The following is a 20,484-nucleotide window of genomic DNA, read 5'->3' as shown; positions in this document are numbered from 1 at the left end:
GACGACACGCGGAGCGGCCAAGTGGTGATGAGGTGACCAACCGAGTGGCGACGCGCGGGGCGGCCGAGTGAAGTAGACGTGTCCCGCAGAGTGACGATGTGCGGGGCGTCCGAGTCTGGCAAGTTGATGAAGATGTACCCAACGGAGCGGGGACGCACATGGCGCCGATGAATATGTGCCCAACTGAGCAGGGATGCATGAGGCGGAGTGACGATGCGTGGGGCGTCTGAGTGATGTTGACGCGTCCAGCGGCGTGGCGACGCACAGGGCGACCGAATGAAGTAAACGTGTCCCGCGGAGTGACAATGTGCGGGGCGTCCGAGTCTGGCTAGTTGATGAAGATGTACCCAACGGAGCAGTGACGCACATGGCGGCCGAGCGGGCAAGCCGATGAAGATGTGCCTAACTGAGCGGCGATGCACGGGGCGGAGTGATGATGCGCGGGATATCTGAGTGATGTTGACGCGTCCAATGGCGTGGCGACGCACGGGAAGGCCAAGTGAAGTAGACGCATCTCGTAGAGTGACAACGCGTCTCCCTCTCTGACTTGCGCTTAGATACTGGGCGAGGAATCCGTCCGAGTGAACTCGGGTCCGTGGCCGAGTGAACTTGAGTCTGTATCCGAGTGGATTCATCTATGTGAACTCTGAATGAATCTGGTTCACAGCTGTCCAAGTGAAAGATCCATCGGATGACCCTGTGAGTCAGTGTGGGAGTTGTCCTTACGTTCCTTTTTCTGAATGACGGCACGCGGGACGGTCAAGTGATGGAGACGCACACAACCAAGTGATAATGTGCGCGCGGGGCCAATGATGCTGGCATGACTAGCTGAGCAACCGTCTGCATGTCATCGTGTTATTTGCCTGAACGAAACGTCCGTCCAACTGAACTGCTGTCCACGGACGACGACGGGACAAGTGACCCTGCAAGTTAGTAGCAAGTATAGAAACGAATATATTTTCTTTTTTTGCTGGATCAGCACTTCCCTGCAAGTTAGCAATTATTGCCAGCATGGCCACGGAGTTAACGGCATGCATGCATGCAGTAATTAACTGGCTACAAAGCAATGCACTTATGGCCACAATAATTAGGTAACTGACGTTGTAAATCCTCACCAATTGGCCGCTTAATGAGGCAATTATACCTTGACAAAGCGGAACCAGCAGGGTTGTCTATTGGTGGGACCCGTCCTTCCGTTTCATTTTCCTGCATGGTGCATGCGGTTAATAATCGAGGAGGAGGCCCCATGAAGTTAATAATCAAGGAGAGAGAAGGAGCTGCCCGATTGATTTCGCCGGAGAAAGATACTGCCCGAGCGGAGGTGGGTGCGGTCGGCTGCCATCGAAGTAACCTTGCCGTCGTGGAGGCGGCTGCGAGTCCAGGCTCAATGGTCTGAGTTCTCGACCCTATTGCCGAGGCAGCGACCTTGGGCATGGACCCCACAATGGCCTCGGCACCGACGGCCTCTGCTAATGATGTCGTCGAGCCGCCGGTGTGTTGTGTCAGGCAGTGGGTGGCGGAGGGGTTCGCCACTTCCCGCATTTTGTCGAGCAGTCGACAGGGAAGGTAGCAGCCACCGCGTGTCCGCGCCGGCATGCCGTGCTGAGCAGTCGACTGTGGAGGGAGCTGCCGGAGGGTGGAGTCGTGGTGCGTCTGCGCCGCCGCCGTGCATCTGATGCCTCATCACTTGGGAAGCTGGTCCATTTTGGATGATGCTGCTACAGTGGACTACGCTGGGCTGCTGTGGAGTGGTCATCTTCCATGACACAGAGAGGCCGGCTAAACGCCGTCGTTGCTGGTGCTGCCGAGGAGAACCTGTCCGCGTGAGGTGACTACCTGAACTAGCGTCTGTTGCCCTTTTATTCTCGCACGTGCTTGAATCAATCGGCATGAGTGCACGAACGTGTGGACATGCAAAAGAAATAGAAACCAATCAGTTGATCGTTAGATCGTAAGCGGATAGCACTCAAAAGAGAGAAAACTCCTGATCCATCCGTTTAGTGATCCGCCGGGTGAGGATGTATCTTTTCCCTTCATTTTTTGATGCTTAAATTACTCACTACAGAGAAAAACAGTTGGAACTGTAAGAACGGGAAACTGGATATAGATGAATAAATAAAAACCATCTGCATCACGGCTCGATAGACGCCATGCCCCATGGTGGGCGCCAAGTCGTGGGAACGATTCTGACAATAATAAGGTATAGGGTAACGGAGCATGATCTATCGAGATGCATATGGGTGACACGGTGGTTTTAGCAAGTTCGGGCCTCTCACGTTGGATATAACAGCCCTACGTCTCGTGCTCCGGAGAGGCTATGTTTTATCTGAGTACGTATCTAGAGATTACAATATGTGTTTGAGAGAGAGCGGGGAGACAGGGTCTCCATGCCTGAGCTATCTCCTAAGACTAATGGTTAGAAAGAGAGAGAGAGAGGTGGAAAAAAGAGCCCCCTAGTTTAGTGGTGGGGGTGGCTTATATAGAGTGTGCCACCCCCTCACCTCCTATGTTACAAAGTGGGGGCGTTAAAGCCATAACTCAGCCTACTACTAAGATGATGCTTTGAGTGCCGTGTCGACTGCTGGTCTTCGCATATCCGAGTGAGATCAGGTGCTCCCACTACTAGGAAAAGGGTTATCGATGAAATTGACACTAATGGCGCACCAGACAAGTGGTGCGCCACTACTATATACTAATGGCGCACCATGTGTTGGTGCGCCATTAGTGTCCAAATACTAATGGCGCACCACATCCACGATGCACCACTAGTAAAAAAAATATTTTATTTTTTTTTCAAAAATACTAATGGCGCATCAGTGGATAGTGCGCCATTACTAGTTTTAACTAGTAATGGCGCACCAGTAAGAGATGCGCCATTGCTATCTATACGTATGGTGCACCCCTACCAGTGCGCCATTGCTATCACCCCTTATCCCCTCCCTCTCATCACGTTCTCTCCCCTCACCTTCCTCCTGACACACCCACCCACCACCCTCGACTTTGATTTAGATCGGAAAGCCCCGGCTGCCGGCCTCTTCCTCTCCCTCCTGACCACGGCGAGCCCCCTTCCCCCTCCCTCACACCAGATCCAGGGCATGGAGCCATGGTGAGCTCCTTCCCCAACCCTCCTCACCAAATCCAGAGGAGAGCTGGTGACCATGTCCCACGTCCTCCGGCGACGGCGTTGCTCCGGGGTGTGGAGGCCACCGAGCTATAGGAGGAGGAGCTCCCCGCCACCCCAAGGCCCTAGATCCAGCCGCCACGGCCATAGCCATGGTCGGGCTGCGGCAACCAGTAGAGGAACGCCACCTTCTCCACCATGAAGCATGCCTCCTTCCACCTCTCGCCGCTGCGTCCAACCTAAATCCGGCAGCAGCACGGGATCCCCTCCGAATCTAAGGAGCATCTGATGCACGCGTGAGTGCCTTGTCTTCTTCCTCCTCCTCCGCTGCTGCTTCTTCTTCTTCTTCCCCTGATCTGATGCGTTCGTGCATGCGTGTGGTTGTGTGTAGGCAATGCAGTTGAAGGAAGGGGCGGGCCATGGAGAAGCTGCTCCGACACTGACCATGTAGATTGGTCTCACACGGCCAGGCCCGCCAGAGGAGCCTCTCCAGCGATGGGGATCCGACAAGGAAGGATTCCTTCCGCCTACAACTATACAGCCAGGCCACATGAACTGCAAGTAAAACTGCACGGTCGAACCTAATAATTTGATTAAAACTGCAGCAGCAGCAGCAGCAGCATAAAGCAATCCCTTTTCTATCTTCAGTTTATATTGTATGAGGTGTACTAATGAACAAGTTTTGTTCACCCACTCATTCTTGCTTCAGCTTCACCACTTTTGTTGGTGGTGCATAATCACAACCACCACCAGCAGACACTTGTTGGACCTACCCTCAAACTAGTTCCACAAATATGCGTCACTGTACCAACCTTGTACAGCAGTGCCAAATTGGTTCAGTCATGCCAATTTCAGTATCATACTGAAGATACTAATTTCTATATGATTTAGCCAATCGAAATTCACATTAGATTGTGCCTGTCTCGCTGAAGCTGTCAGTCTGAAAAACAGTTTACTGAAGTGCAATTGATCGGCTTCAATTAGGACTTAGGACTTGATAATAACTTCAGCCAATCTGCTTCATCAGTTACGAATGGTTTCATTAGATAATAATGAGTAAGTGAAGAAGTTGAATGGAAATAGTCGATATTTGCATTGTGGCTGTTGGATTAATCAGCCTATGTAGTATGTACAGATGCTTAGAAGGTGATCCGAACTTTAGTTGGTTGTCGAAGAAGAATAAATTCATAAATCAAATGTGCAAAATTAGTCCAGTCATCTTAGTTTCAAGTTCATAGAGAAGATACTGATTTCTATATATGATTTAGCCAATTGAAATTCACACTGCACTGTGCCTATCTCACTGAAGTTGTTAGTTACTTGGTCTAAAAAACTGTGTACTGAAATTGTTGTTCTGAAAACACTTTACTGAAACTGCAGCGAATCTGCTTCAGTTGGGACTTAGGATTTCATAATAAGTAAGCATGCAACCTGACGGCTTTAATTTGATGCTAACGTGCTTTCATTCAGATGATTCGGTTCTTGAGTTTAATATAATATGCCACTAATGGAAAACTTTGGAACTTATAAAAATCTAAATAAATTTAGTCTGCCTCATAGAGAAGATAATTTCTATTGGATTTTTTAGCCTACTTTAATATTGTTTTTAGTATCTTTTTTCTGCACCTTTTTCTTTCAGTTCTTAGTGCTGCTGCCCCATGAACACATTTTTTTAATTTGACTGTACATTCAAATGAATCCTTTGTTAAGTATACACTCCAAAATTCAGTTAACAGTAGCCTAACTGAATTTTTTGTTTCTGAATTTATAAACTCACTTTATATTCAGTTTATAAATTAGCAGTAGCTTCAAAATTAAGTATCATTCGGATGGATCAACTGTTATTTTATTTTGTGGAGGATAAAGTTCAGATCATGAATAATGGCATTACAAGTGAACTTGGCACAATTACACATGTCCTGAACCTCATAGAATCTGACACTAGCAAGTCTTCATTGGCATGCAAGTACTACTTTTACATTGTCATGACAGGAACAATTAATTTGACATGTATCATTGGTACTGATAAAACATTTCGTTCATGTTTCAACAAATTTGGTGAAGACCACTTCATATGTATTTTGCATATATGAATTATCTCCTGTTGCTTTCTAAGATGTTAGTTCTTTCAGTTCTAGCCCTCCTATCTTTAATTCCTGGCTGCTGGACTACCTGCAGGACAACGAGTTCATCTGCGGCAGCTATCGCTGTGAGCAGTCCGTCCACGACGCACTCCGCAGCGTCTTCGCCGGGCACAACGAGATCCTCAACGTCTGGAAGTAAGTCACCGGCCATCTGTTTCCTGATGAATTTTCTTTCTAGCTCAATGTGATCGGATCTGACTAGTACGTTCAGATTTACTCTTGTTTTCTTTTCAAATAGTACTAGTAGTCTATATTCCAGCTGTGCGACTACTGTAGCCACTTGAACCGATGAGAATTCTTCAAGCCTACCTATAGCCACTTGAACAAATGTCTATCTCAGATCTGCTCATCTAAAAAATCCAAGTGGAGTAGTATACTGGTAGTATAGTATAATAATATTATCAAAGGTAAATGCCCTGATTATTTAGCTCTGTCAGATAAATACTCGTCGAAAGTGGGCTCCTATCAAAATTCATTTCCATTATAATCTTACTCATACAATATTCACATCATGTAATTCTGGAAATATATGCTCATATCTAGTTCTGCATAAAAAATGACAGTATTGACATGTTATAAATAGTTTGTTTGTGTTTCTGTTTATTTTGTTACATTTCGCAGGGATAAAGTGAAGAAAAAGAAGAAAAGATTACTAGAAGATTAGTTTTAGGATTTTCTTTTATTTCCTTGCAATTTTCATTTTATTGGAAACTTGTAAAGACATTGTAATATTCTTACTATAATAAAAATTATGATTCTATTTCATTTTTTGTTTTTAAATTATTTTTCCTTATAGGTTGTTTTCTGTAAATTTAGATTTTTTTTGTTTTCCAAATACATTACTAGTGGCGCACTTAAGCCCTTATTAGTGGCGCACCTTCCTTTATTACTAGTGGCGCACCTATAAGGTTATTAGTGGCGCACCTGGAGGGAATACCAGTGGAGCACCAAATGGTATACTAATGGTGCACCACATGGTGCGCCATTAATATCTGGTATACTAATGGCACACCTGTGGTGCGCCATTAGTATATAATACTAGTGGCGTGGTACTTGTGGCGCACCAGTAGTGCGCCATTAGTAGGCAAAACAGGTGCGCCACTAGTAGGCCTTTTCCTAGTAGTGTCCGAGTGGAGTGAGTTGGTCGAGTGGTTGTTGTCGTCCGTGTGACTTGATGGTCATTCGAGTGGATAGTATGTCTGTATGAAATTTATCTGGACCCACATGTTGTGTGGACCCCATGCTTTATGATATTTTGACCCTTCGTGGGCCTACCTGTTATGTGTATCCCCAACACTCACCTCGGCCCACCGGACCTCACGCGGTGACACACCCTCTGCCCCGAGGTCTCGTTATCTTCTCACACCCACACATACCAACACACACACCACACAAAAAAATCTCCTCGTGCCTCTAACCCCCCTTGCATATAGACACTCAAGGGCATCTCTCGCCGTGACATCATATTCGTCTCTCTATATCTCTAGACCTCTCTCATTTCTCGTGCTATCTCTCCCACACCCCCCTGTAGGCCCCTTTATCCATTCCTCTCTTGAATACGTAATACACACACATACCTCTCTAGACCCAGCCAAATACATCAACTACACATTCACACATGTTACATCACATACCCCATTGATCTAAGAAGCCCTCTCTTCACGTTTATTTCGCATACACCATTCCTTTTGAATAAAGTGTGCCAAAAATTTATTTTAGAATATCTACATATATACAACATTACAAAGTTATATGGAGGAGTATGAACATCAATTTGCATTGCATGGTGCCCACAATGATATTTATTTCGCACTGTGAATTTTTATATTTTTATACTATATATAAACTTAGTCATAATAAATAGAAATGATGAGCATCTCTCTCCCCATCGCATACACCCCCTCTACGCCCCTTTCACGTACGCACACAGCCTATCTCTAGGTCCTCTAAAAGTATGCCCCCAGCACATTCACCCATGTTTCATCTTTCTCTCATGATATACAGTGACGATCATTGTATTTGAAGCGAAAGCACGATACGCACATTGGACTTCAGAATCCACTCATTACGGTCACCATTTATGTTTTATGGTTATTATACAGTCACGGGCTCACCATACAGCTCTGTATTTGCTCAAGACACGACTAGTTGACCAGTTCCACGCGGCACCTCTAATGTGCATCACATTATCTCACTACCATTGGGCCCACCCGTCGGTGTGTATCTACTCTACACTCTTATAGAAAACAGAGTTGGTGATGATGTTGTGCCTGCCATCCTGCAATATAGGCCGTCCAATTTATATCTGACAGATAGGAAGGAAACTATGGCAATTTTGCAAAAAAGGTACCCACACACCTCTCCACATTTGAAATAAGGCCTTCCCTCATTCATTATTTTCTCTCACAAGATAAACTACTTATACAAATGCATCTTGATGTTACGTGCAACACACGAGCATCTTGCTAGTAAGAATGAAAACAAATGACAAAAAAAATTTGATGGTGGTTCGAAGTCATGACCGCGGGCACAACAGACAAGGTGGCCTTGTATTGGTATGCTGAGTCGTCCGGTTTGACACACAGGAGCTAGTGTGGTGATTATACACACACGCACGCATGCACATGAACTGCATGCACGCAACTCTCACACGAACACATGCAGCCACGCACAGACGCAACACTCACACGTACACACGCAGCGACGCACGCACGCCACACTCACACGCACACACGCGCGCATGCATGCACACACCACACGACCAACACACTCTCACGCTCAAGTGCTCAACCTACACGTGCATGCGCACACATCAAGCCCTGACAGACACATACACCACCAGGTGGTTCCCGCGCACGGGTTGGAGTCTTGTCTCACTGTGCCGAAGTAGTTTACAGTCAAGATGCTCTGCTTAAGAAGCTTCCTTGCCCTGTTCTGCACTCAATCTTCTTAGCTGAGATGGCATGCCAAGCCCAATTAGTTGCTAAAGTATCCTACCATATATTTATTGTGACATAGATTGCCATGGTCTAGTAGCTAATATGTTAGGTGAAATAGCTCTACACCATTTTATACTCGATATTTGTTGCTGAGATGGCCTTCGATAGTTTGATGGTTGTGTGCTCGGCCTCATTGACTGCTGAAACAGCCTGCCATAATTTAGCACTCAAATCTATTTGCTGAATTAGCTTTACATATATTTCGTTACTTAGATCTACTTGTCCAAATATCTTGCCATAGCTTTAGACATCGACCTAGGTATTTTTTTGACTTCATAAAAAAGCATATATGTTTTTCCTGTAATATGTAGTAGAAGAACCAATTTGTATGTCTAATAGATGGACAGGAGTTGGATAACTTCCGCTCGAAGATTCTCCGCTACATATGTCGAGGGGGTTCAAAACTTCATGAACTTTATCAGAGCTGAGTACGATGGTCCGAAATCAGGTGTGCTCTGCCCATGTAGCAGTTGTATGAATTCATTTACAAGACCCCACTCAACTGTGCAAAATCATCTATACTTGTATGGGATGTCGGTCACATATACTAGGTGGGTTCATCATGGCGAAACTATGAACGTGAATGTTACTGACTATGTGGAAGGAGCAGATCACCATCCTGATCTGCCTGATGCTCAGGTGGAAGAGGAGGAGGTGGTGGTGGTTGCAGAGCCAGTGAGTTTGACCAACATTGAAACAATGCTATGAAATGCTCGCGCATTTCGTGAACTTTCACCTGTAGAAGAAAAATGGTGGCCCGCATGTTGGAACAATGCAACGTGGTTGTCACCCCAGGAAATAAGCTGTCAGTATTCTCAGCTATGGTCACCTATCTTCAGGTGAAGACATCTGGGCGGATGACCAACAGATCATTCGATGCGATGTTGGCTGCTTTCCGCAAATCTTTCCCAGATGCGTCTGAGCTGCCACACACCTACAGTAAAATGAAGAATTTTCTTCATGCAATTGGAATTGCATATAATATGGTCCATGTTTGTAAGAATAATTGTGTTCTGTTCTGGAAGGGTTATGACAACTTAAGTGAATGCTTGAAATGCAAATCATCAAGATGGAAAGATGGCAATGTTGTGAAGAGGATTCCTCATAATGTTCTAAGACATTTTCCAATTATACCAAGATTACGCAGGTTGTTTCATGATGCTGAAACAAGAGAGGATGTATTGTGGCATTCTAGAAACTAGGAGTATAGATGTCAAAATGTAATGAGCCATCCATCTCATAGTAGTGACTAGAAAAGCTTCAATCAGAGACACAAAAAGTTTGCTGCTGACCCGAGAAACATTAGACTTGCCTTAGCTTCATATGGATTTAACCCATTTGGCCACCAGAGCGCTACATATAGCATGTGTCCAGTGCTTGTAATTCCTTACAACATGCCTCCAAATGTCTGCACCAAAGAATCAAACTAGATATGGCTTTGCTCACCCCAGGTACAAAAGTCCTGGAAAGGATTTTGATTTATTCATGGAGCCTCTTGTGGAGGAACTTCAACGGCTATGGAGGGGTGTTCTCACTTGAGACCTATATAGCAGCCCACCAACTGATTTCTTTCTGCATGTTGTTATAATTTGGTGCATCCATGATTATCCGGCTTTGGGCACTATGTCAGGGCGAATGACACATGGTTACAATGCATGTGTTCATTGTGACAGGAATCTGCTGTCGTACGCAATACTTAGCAAGATCTGTTACATTGGACACTGTCATTTCCTTGCCAAGGACAAGCTGCGTCCTACAAAATACCGAAGACATGTGTTCAATGCAAAGCATGAAAACCGTGATTCGCCAAAGATGCTCACCGCCGATGATTTGCAAGTGGAATTAGAGAAGGTCAGGCATATTACACCAGGAAACCATCATAGTAATGGTAGAGGGAAAAGGAAGCATGGAAGGGCAGAAGAGAGATTATTGTTTATCCACAGGTCCACTTTGTGGGACTTGGAGTGTTGGAAAGATTTGGATCTACAGCATAATCTTGATGTGATGCACATCGAGAAAAATATATCAGATAGCATTACCGGCACACTTGTTAATATTGAAGGAAAGACGAAAGATACCTTAAAATCTAGGATTGATTTCACACACCTGGGTATCAGAAAGGATTTGTAGGTGGAAGATGAAGGTAAACCACAGGATATGGCACCATCTGTGTACGTCATGGTGATACGTCTCCAAAGTATCTATAATTTTTTATTGTTCCATGCTATTATATTATATATTTTGGATGTTTAATGGGCTTTACTATGCACTTTTATAGTATTTTTGGGACTAACCTATTAACCGATGGCCCAATGCAAATTGCTATTTTTTTGCCTATTTCAGTGTTTCGCCGAAAAGGAATATCAAACGGAATCCAAACGGAATGAAACCTTCGTGAGGATCTTTTTTGGAACAAACGTGATCCAGGAGACTTGGAGTGGACGTCAAGGAAGCAACGAGGCGGCCACGAGGTAGGGCGGCACACCCCCACCCTCGTGGGCCCCTCACAGCTCCACTGACATACTTCTTTCGCATATATATATACTCTTATACCCTGAAACCATCGGGGAGAGCAATGACACACCTTTTCCACTGCCACAACCTTCTGTACCCATGAGATCCCATCTTGGGCCTTTTTCCGGCGCTCCGCCGAAGGGGGATTCGATCATGGAGGGCTTCTACATCAACACCATAGCCTCTCCGATGATGTGTGAGTAGTTTACCACAGACCTTCGGGTCCATAGTTATTAGCTAGATGGCTTCTTCTCTCTCTTTGGATCTCAATACAAAGTTCTCCTTGATCTTCTTGGAGATCTATTCGATGTATCTCTTTTTCGGTGTGTTTGCAGAGATCTGATGAATTGTGGGTTTATGAACTTGATTATCTATGAATATTATTTGATTCATCTCTGAATTCTTATATGAATGATTTGTTATCTTTGCAAGTCTCTTCGAATTTTTGGTTTAGGTTGGCATACTAGATTTATCTTTCTTGCAATGGGAGAAGTGCTTGGCTTTGGGTTCAATCTTGCGGTGTCCTTTCCGAGTGACAGCAGGGGCAGCAAGTCACGTATTGTATTGTTGCCATCTAGGATAAAACGATGGGGTTTATATCATATTGCTTGAGTTTATCCCTATATATCATGTCATCTTGCCTAATGCGTTACTCTCTTCTTATGAACTTAATACTCTAGATGCATGCTGGATAGAGGTCGATGTGTGGAGTAATAGTATTAGATGCAGAATCATTTTGGTCTACTTGTCATGGACGTGATGCCTATATTCATGATCATTCCCTTAGATATCATCATACCTATGCGCTTTTCTACCAATTGCTCGGCAGTAATTTGTTGACCCACCGTAATACATGCTATCTTGAGAGAAGCCACTAGTGAAACCTATGGCCCCCGAGTCTACTTTACATCATATAAGTTTCCAATCTACAATTCTAGTTTACTATTTATTTTGCAATCTTTGTTTTCCAATCTATACCAAAAAATACCAAAAATATATATCTTATTATCTTTACCAGATCTCACTTTTGCAAGTGGCCATGAAGGGATTGACAACCCCTTTATCGCGTTGGTTGCAAGGTTCTTATTTGTTTGTGAAGGTACTAGGCGATTTGTGTGTAGTCTCCTACTGGATTGATACCTTGGTTCTCAAAAACTGAGGGAAATACTTATGCTACTTTGCTGCATCACCCTTTCCTCTTCAAGGGAAAACCAACGTATGCTCAAGAGGTAGCACTTGGACAAGGTAAAAAGAAAAGAATTCTGCGAGGTCCTGTCACGTGAGATTCCCACATGGATTTGCTTCCAACCCTGAAAGGAGAGTCAGTGCAGATGTAAACAAGGTACAAGGGTTGAAAACTCATGACTGCCATACTTCAAAGGGTTTTACCTGTTATCCTTAGAGGATTGGGCCGCCCTGAGTTATACAGAGCTGTTGCAGAGTTGGGACAATTCTTCAGGGAACTTTGCAGTAGAAATATCATGATACATGCTTTGGAGCGTCTTAGAGACAAGATACCAACTATCCTATGCGACCTTGAGAAAATATATCCTCCAACCTTATTTGATGTGATGGTGCATCTGGCTGTTCATCTACCTGATGAGGCACTACTTACAGGTCCAGTACAGTATGGCTGGATGTACCCAATTGAAACACGGCTAGGCACTTTCAAGGGCTATGTTAGGAACAGAGCTAGACCCGAGGGTTCCATTGCAGAGGCCTACATTGCTACAGAAGCGTTGACATTCTGCTCAAAATACAGTGAAACAACTGATCAGCTTAGCAAAGAGGTGGGTGAAGACAATCCCGGGCGTAATGTTTTCGATTATTCTGTTCGAGTTACAGGGAAGAGTCGACAAGAGGACAAACCTAAAGATTTGGACAAAATGGTTTGATATGTGTTGAATAACTGTCCTGAGATACTACGTTATATCAAGTAAGTGCTAAGTACTACAGCTTATACATCGTAATCTACTAAACTTGAGACACATTCTTATATATTTAGATGTTTGACGCGATCACTATGCTGTGCAGCATCTACAAAAAGGAGTTACTGCCGCAAAATCCAAGAAACATTGACAAACTGGTTACGGCAGGATTTGTGAAATGGTTCAAAAGCCATGTAAGCTTTTGAATTGCACTGTCAATTTTTTTAATATATTGAGTACATAAGATGATCTATTTGTCTATTTTCTAACCATAGGTTAAGAAGATGCGGAAGGATGGGCAGGTAGTTGATGATGCCCTTTACGCTCTAGCAATGGGTCCTGATACTCGGGTAAGACATTATGAATCTTGCGTTGTTGGAGATGTGCGCTATAACACCCTTGCACGCGACGAAGGCAGGAAGACACAAAACAGTGCCATCATGAGCACGGATACGTACGATAGAGAGACAACTGAAATGTATGCTAACATAACAAACATTGTTTAGTTGAAGTATATCTCCAGTTTTGAGGTTCATCGGTGTGTGGTTCTGTTGTGTTGTCGTTAGTATAACCTTTTTTCCAGGATCACAAAACCCAAAGCTGATGATTATTTCAACTCCATCAATGTCTAGGCGGCGTACCATACCAACGAGCCTTTTATTTTGGCAAATCAATCAACACATATATTTTTCTTGGAAGACACATTTGCACATAGTGATGACTGGAGAGTATTGTAAAGGTTTGAGTAGAGAAATTCATTTAATGAAGTTGCACAACAAGATGATGCTTACACTGCTCCTGATGTACAAGATTCCACATATGTTCCTAATAACTTTGAGAACCATCACGTCAATGACGCTTGTCAGATTTCAGGTTCTGGCAAAACCCTTGAGGTTCGAACACTGGGGTGCACATGAATATCTCTCCCCCCTCTAGCTCGCACACATCATGATCTCACGGCCTAGCTCGATGAGCCCAAAGAACAAGAGACACAAGAGTTTATACTGGTTCAGGCCACCGATGTGGTGTAATACCCTACTCTAGTGTGGTGTGGTGGATTGCGTCTTGGGCTGAGGATGAACAGTTACAAGGGAAGAACAGCCGCCTCAGGAGAGGTGTTCTTGTGCTTGGCGAACTTGTGTGAGGCTATGAATGGAATGGCTCCGATCCAATCTTTCCTCCTCTTCTGTGGTGGCTAGTCCTATTTATAGAGGCCTTGGTCCTCTCCCCAAATATTAAGCGGGAAGGGATCCCACAACGGCCAAATTCGAAGGGAGACAACTAGTACAAGTTATCCTGACAAAAGTAGTCTTCGCCCACCAAAGGCTCTGGTGGCGACGCCGTCTTGGGCTCCACGGTGACCTCCATCCCGCCATCCTGCTGGTCTTGGTCTCGTTGCACCGATATGGAAACCTTTGCCTGATGCCGCGGGACTCCTCGCCTACGCTTGCCCCTTTAGCACCAAAGAGGAAATGAGGACATTGTGCATGCTGGCGCCCGCCTGGCTCAAGTCGTCATGGCTTGCATCATAGAAACCTTGCGAGGTGTCCCTTGCCTTGATCTCTCCGCCCCTCGCGAGCTAGCCTGGTGAGGCCGCCCCTGAGGAGGTCATGCGTCATACGCCTCGCGAGGCTTGGCCCCTCGCGAGGGCCTTGAGTGTTTGCTGGTGAAGATGGGTGAGGGAGTCCTGGATTAGGGGGTGTTCGGATAGCCGAACTATACCTTCAGCCGGACTCCTGGACTATGAAGATACAAGATTGAAGACTCCGTCCCGTGTCCGGAAGGGACTTTCCTTGGCGTGGAAGGAAAGCTTGGCGATATGGATGTTCAGATCTCCTACCATTGTAACCGACTCTATGTAACCCTAACCCTCTCCGGTGTCTACATAAACCGGGGGGTTTTAGTCCGTAGGACAACATACACATCAACAATCATACCATAGGCTAGCTTCTAGGGTTTAGCCTCCATGATCTCGTGGTAGATCTACTCTTGTACTACCCATATCATCAATATTAATCAAGCAGGACGTAGGGTTTTACCTCCATCGAGAGGGCCCGAACCTGGGTAAAACTTCGTGTCCCTTGCCTCCTGTTACCATCCGGCCTAGACGCACAGTTCGGGACCCCCTACCCGAGATCCGCCGGTTTTGACACCGACATTGGTGCTTTCATTGAGAGTTCCTCTATGCCGTCGCCATCAGGCCCGATGGCTCCTACGATCATCAATAGCGATGCAGTCCAGGGTGAGACCTTCCTCCCCGGACAGATCTTCGTCTTTGGCGGCTTCGCACTGCGGGCCAATTCACTTGGCCATCTAGAGCAGATCGAAAGCTACGCCCCTGGCCGTCAGGTCAGATTCGGAAATTTAAACTACACGGCTGACATCCGCGGGGACTTGATCTTCGACGGATTCGAACCACAGCCGAGCGCGCCGCACTGTCACGACGAGCATGATCTAGCTCTGCCGCCGAACAGTGCCCTGGAGGCCGCACCCGCATCGGCTCCGACCCTTAGTTCGGAGCCAACCACGCCGATCGAGGATGGGCGGTTGGACGCCACCTCGGGGGCTGTGATCCCAATGGCGGTTGGGCCGAACACCAGCCCCGTACTCTGCGAGACTCGTGACTCCATGGAGCTGGATTCCTCTCCGGACTCCGAACCCTCCGCGCCCCTGCCGATCGAATCTGATTGGGCGCCGAACATAGAGTTCACGGCCGCGGACGTCTTTCAGCACTCGCCTTTCGGCGATATCCTGAAGTCACTGAAGTCTCTCTCTTTATCAGGAGAGCCCTGGCCGGACTACGGTCAGCAAGGTTGGGGTACGGACGATGAAGAAATTCAAAACCCACCCACCACCCACTTTGTAGCCACTGTCGACGACTTAACCGACATGCTCGACTTCGACTCCGAAGACATCGACGGTATGGACGCCGATGAAGGAGATGATGAAGAACCAGTGCCTACTAGGCCCTGGAAAGCCACCTCGTCATATGACATATACATGGTGGACACCCCAAAAGAGGGAGAGGGCGATGGAACAGCGGAGGATGACCCCTCCAAGAAACAGCCCAAGCGCCGGCGTCAGCGGCGCCGCTCAAAATCCCGCCAACACAAAAACGGTGATTCCAGCACGGGAGATAATAATACTCCGGAGAGTGCCGAATAAAACCCCCTCCAGCAAGGTTTAGCACAGGAGGATGGAGAAACCAGCCCTCATGAGAGAGCGGCAGACAGAGAGGTCGAGGACGATAATTATATGCCTCCCTCCGAAGACGAGGCAAGCCTCGACGACGACGAATTCGTCGTGCCAGAGGATCCCGTTGAGCAAAAGCGTTTCCAACGCAGGCTTATGGCCACGGCAAGAAGCCTCAAGAAAAAACAGCAACAGCTCCGAGCTGATCAAGATTTGCTGGTTGACAGATGGACCGAAGTCCTTGCGGCCGAAGAGCATAAACTCGAACGCCCCTCCAAGAGTTACCCAAAGCGCAGGTTGCTACCCCAATTAGAGGAGGAAGCACTTGATGCGGCCGAACGGCCACCTCGTGGCCGCGACAGAGAGGCCTCCCGGCCCTCCACTCAAGCCGCACCCCGTACCAAGGCACGGGAATATGCGCCGGACTTACGAGACATGTTGGAGGACAAGGCAAGGCAAACACGATCGATCTACGGATCGCGTGGGCACCCCACGGCTCGAGACGGTAACCGTCACGCCGGCCACAAATTCGGCAGGGCCGAACACAGTAGACAAAACTCATTGGAGCTACGTCATGATATCGCCCAGTACAGAGGCGCCGCACACCCACTGTGCTTTACAGACGAAATAATGGATCATCAAATCCCCGAGGGTTTCAAACCCGTAAACATCGAATCATATGATGGCACAACAGACCCTGCGGTATGGATCGAGGATTATCTCCTTCATATCCACATGGCCCGCGGCGACGATTTTCACGCCATCAAATACCTCCCACTCAAGCTTAAAGGACCAGCTCGGCATTGGCTCAACAGCTTGCCAACAGGATCAATCAGTTGTTGGGAGGACCTGGAAGCCGCATTCCTCGACAATTTCCAGGGCACTTATGTGCGACCCCCAGACGCCGATGACCTAAGTCACGTAATTCAGCAGCCAGAGGAATCGGCCAGGCAATTCTGGACACGGTTCCTAACAAAGAAAAATCAAATAGTCGACTGTCCGGACGCTGAGGCCCTAGCAGCCTTCAAGCACAATATCCGTGACGAGTGGCTGGCCCGGCACCTTGGACAGGAAAAGCCGAAATCTATGGCAGCACTCACGACACTCATGACCCGCTTTTGCGCGGGAGAAGACAGCTGGCTTGCTCGTAGCAACAATATGACCAAGAACCCTGGTAGTTCGGACACCAGGGACATTAGTGGCAGGTCGCGTCGCAACAAGCAGAAGCGCCGCATTAACGGCGACAATGCTGAGGATACGGCAGTTAATGCCGGATTCAGAGGCTCTAAATCCGGTCAGCGGAAAAAGCCATTCAAAAGGAATCCTAGGGGCCCGTCCAGCTTGGACCGAATACTCGACCGCTTGTGCCAAATACATGGCACCCCCGAAAAGCCGGCCAATCACACCAACAGGGATTGTTGGGTGTTCAAGCAGGCAGGCAAGTTAAGCGCCGACAATGAAGACAAGGGGCTGCATAGCGATGACGACGAGGAGCCCCGGCCGCCGAACAACAATGGACAGAAGGGTTTTCCCCCACAAGTGCGGACGGTGAACATGATATACGCCACCCACGTCCCAAAAAGGGAGCGGAAGCGCGCGTTAAGGGACGTATACGCGGTAGAGCCAGTCGCCCCAAAGTTCAACCCATGGTCCTCCTGCCCGATCACCTTTGATCGAAGAGACCATCCCACTAGCATCCGTCATGGCGGATTTGCCGCATTGGTTCTAGACCCAATTATTGACGGATTTCATCTCACTAGAGTCCTCATGGACGGCGGCAGCAGCCTGAACCTGCTTTACCAGGATACAGTGCGAAAAATGGGCATCGATCCCTCGAGGATTAAGCCCACCAAAACGACCTTTAAAGGCGTAATACCAGGTGTAGAGGCCAACTGTACAGGCTCAGTCACACTTGAAGTGGTCTTCGGATCCCCGGATAATTTCCGAAGCGAGGAATTGGTCTTCGACATAGTCCCATTCCGCAGTGGCTATCATGCACTGCTCGGACGAACCGCATTCGCCAAATTCAATGCGGTACCGCACTACGCATACCTTAAGCTCAAGATGCCAGGCCCTCGTGGAGTAATTACGGTCAATGGAAACACCGAACGCTCCCTCCGAACGGAGGAGCACACGGCGGCCCTTGCAGCGGAAGTACAAAGCAGCCTCTCCAGGCAGTTCTCCAGTCCGGCCATTAAACGTCCGAACACCGTCAAGCGCACCCGGAGTAACCTACAACAAGACCGCCTGGCACGTTCCGAGCAGGCGTAGCAATGCGGCCCCAACCCCAACCCTAGCAAAAAGGCGACGCCAGTACTTCGCGTACATAATTACGCTCTAGAAATACCATGGGCATAAGGGGGGGCACCACCATGGCACGCCCAAAACACGGCTTAAACCGCACCAGGGGCTGCCGATTTTTTACTTTTCTCTTACTTCCAGGACTCTACTCTTCGGAAGACCTGTTCGGCAGTTCAATTGCCGCACAAACGATGCAAGAACTAGGGAAGCAGACAAGCCATGCTGCATTACGGAAATCCCGGGTGGTCTCTATCACGAGCAGTATACCTGTTTCGCATACTATTCCGCAGCTTACCCCTGGAGCAGACATGTTAAATAGTCCAACTTTTCATTTATCACATTACTTGTATCGTTCCGCTTTGATCGCAACTATTTTAATAAACAATGCATAGCTTTTGTCTATTTTTGCACTATCTTTTTATAAATAAATGTTCCTTAACGACATGTTGCACCCGTACAACTTGGTACGGACAAAGTACGCTAGGGGCTTTTAGCACCCCTCAATATGGTGTGAGAAGTCCGAACACTTCCACAAGTGCGGCACCCCGAACTTATAGCATTATATGCATCGGCTCCGAATCATGTCTTGGGTCAATAGTTGGGTTTGCCCGGCTCCTATGTTTTGGTGCCTTACGTTTCGCTATATCGGCTAAGGTAGCACTAGGAGAACCACTGCGATTGTGCCCCAGTTGAGCTGGGCCGAGCACCTCAGTGGAGAAAGCTAAAACTGACTGTCATGATGAAGCGAGAGCTGGTCGCTGTTCGAGAGGTTTTTTCGAGTCCCTAAAGACTTATGCCGCTTAGGGCGACGAGTCGGCTCTGTCCGGCCAAGGCGTGGATAGCGCCCCGAACTCGGTCTTCCGAATACTAGGGGCTTCGCCGAAATTTAAAATTATAGAATTCTATGGCTAAGTGAGAGTGTTCACGCATTATAGTCCGATTGCCTCGTTCGTCGGGCTGAGCGCCTCCCTCGAAGGACCCAAACATGGGAAAAAGAGCGCCCAGATTTATCCCCGAACACCCCAGCACTAGTGGCAAGGGGGCAGAAGCCGACGACTCGCCATCTCTCAGTATTGATAAACAGCCGCACAGAAGGTAATATTTTAAATTCAAGCAGCATTGCTCAGCGCATATGAACAAGTTTTCAGCGCACAGGACAAAAACGAGCGAGTTTTACTCAAAAATTACATCCCTAGTACATTCATCCGCCACAAGGCGGGCACCCTTCAGAACATCCTTATAGTAATTTTCGGGCTTGCGATGCTCTTTCCCCGCTGGTGGCCCGTCCTTCACAAGCTTCTCCGCATCCAGCCTGCCCCAGTGCACCTTAGCACGGGCAAAGGCCCTACGGGCACCTTCAATACAGACGGAGCGCTTGATGACTTCGAGCCTTGGACAGGCCTCCACCAGCCGCCGCACCAGCCCGAAATAGCTCCCAGGCAGAGCCTCTCCAGGCCACAGCCGAACTAGGAGGCCCTTCATGGCCTGTTCGGCCGCCTTGTGGAGCTCGACCAGTTGCTTCAGCTGGTCGCTCAGGGGCACGGGGTGTCCGGCCTCAGCATACTGAGACCAGAACACCTTCTCCGTCGAGCTGCCCTCCTCGGCTCGATAGAATGCGGCGGCATCGGATACACTCCGGGGAAGATCTGCAAATGCCCCTGGAGAGCTCCGGATTCGGGTAAGTATCAAGTAACTCACGTTTATGTGTTTACTTTGCATAAAGAATGCCTTACCCGCCGCTATTTTCTTCACCTCATCCAACTCCTGGAGGGTCTTCTGGGATTCGGCCTTGGCAGACTTGGCATTTTCAATAGCCGCCGCGAGCTCGGACGCTCGCGTCTTCGAGTCAAGCTCCAAACTCTCATGTTTCTTCATGAGAACCTGGAGCTCTTGCCGCACCTTGCCAACCTCGGCCTCATACCTCTCCCGCTCGGTGCGCTCCGCGGCCGCACTCTTCTCGGCCTCGAGCAGCGCTTGCTTAAGGGTCGCCACCTCAGATGTGGCCCCTACAATAGCCATGTTAATCCTGTCATTTCTTGCAATTGCACCTTTTTTATATACATATTCAACCAAGGTATTTCTTACCTTCCTTCTCCTCGAGCTGCTTCTTGGCACGCCCGAGCTCTTGCTCGGACTTCTCGAGGCTCTGCTTCAGCGTGTCCACTTCCGCAGTGAGTACGGCGGACGCCAGCAGAGAAGCCTGCACACGCATATTGACTCCTTTTGTTAGACTCCTGCGAATTTTTTGATCCTCTATTCGGCTTTTCTTCCGAACGCCCAACAGA

This window comes from Triticum aestivum, chromosome 2A (assembly GCF_018294505.1).
Source record: "Triticum aestivum cultivar Chinese Spring chromosome 2A, IWGSC CS RefSeq v2.1, whole genome shotgun sequence".
In the NCBI taxonomy this organism is placed as follows: domain Eukaryota; kingdom Viridiplantae; phylum Streptophyta; class Magnoliopsida; order Poales; family Poaceae; genus Triticum; species Triticum aestivum.
This window is presented reverse-complemented; position numbering follows the sequence as displayed.